The following is a 1,102-nucleotide window of genomic DNA, read 5'->3' on the forward strand; positions in this document are numbered from 1 at the left end:
GTAGTTTGGACTTTTGTTTCTATTATACTGTCACTAAACAGAGGGTTACTTAATGAAGTATCCCTCACAATTTGTTTGTACCTTAACAGCACATTTACTTATTGTCTATTAATATTAAGACAGATTGTAAATTTAACTTGAATAAAAAAATAAAAAAAATATAGCTCGATATCCATTTGTTGTTTTTCTCACATATTTTGTCAAATTACGGCATGTTAATAGGTACTTTGTTATAGCTGAGGATTTTGTTACGTCGAGCGCACAAAGCTGTGCAGTATGAGCAGCGCAACGGCTAACTTGAATATCGCCCAATAGCATATCTGGCATTTCATCAACAAGTTCGATTTKTTTAAGATACTTTTTCATTTTCTTCCAATTCTTCTTGTGAAGCAAAAGATAATATTTTAGTTGCTTTAAGCATATTTGCGTCATTATCCGATGTAACTGACACTATTTGTCTTAAAGTAATGTCGTATTTTTTATGGTTTTTATAATTTCCATGGCTAGGTTTTTGCTAGAACTCCTTCAATTCTACCATTCCTAGAACGCGTGATTTTAACAGCCTATTTGTTATAAATTGCGCACTAATGCCAAAAATTTTTCGGCATAACCGCGTAGCACTGTCTATTTTTAACGATAACAGTATATTTTTCACTTCTGCTGTTATGTCGTTTCGAATATTGTTAGCAACGATCTGTAAAGGCTTCTTGGAGTTTGAAGCATTCAAACATATTTGCTTTCCGTCTGCAGAAAAAAGTCCTTCACAAATAGGATTCAAAATATTTTTCATATTCGCCAAATTTAGCACATTAAACGGAATAGAATCTTCGGTGACTAAACCAATATATGATCTCAGTAGCTGCTTGAATTATTCTCAATTGTTACTTTTTTTTCACTATTACTTTTGATAAAGAAGTTAACGAAGAAGTTTCCGATACTTCTGTATTATTCAATGAAACATTTATACTGTGTATTTTAATTAAATGTGTTTTTAAGTTCGACAGTCTATTATTTTTTAGTTTATTTTTACAAGTTTTGCATGTAGCAAAACCGTCGTCTGGATTGTTATCAAAAAACTGCCAAATTTCCGATTGCTTGCTCC

The sequence above is a fragment of the Bactrocera latifrons genome, unplaced genomic scaffold (assembly GCF_001853355.1).
Source record: "Bactrocera latifrons isolate USDA-ARS-PBARC rearing strain unplaced genomic scaffold, ASM185335v1 scaffold_1120, whole genome shotgun sequence".
Taxonomy (NCBI): Eukaryota; Metazoa; Arthropoda; class Insecta; order Diptera; family Tephritidae; genus Bactrocera; species Bactrocera latifrons.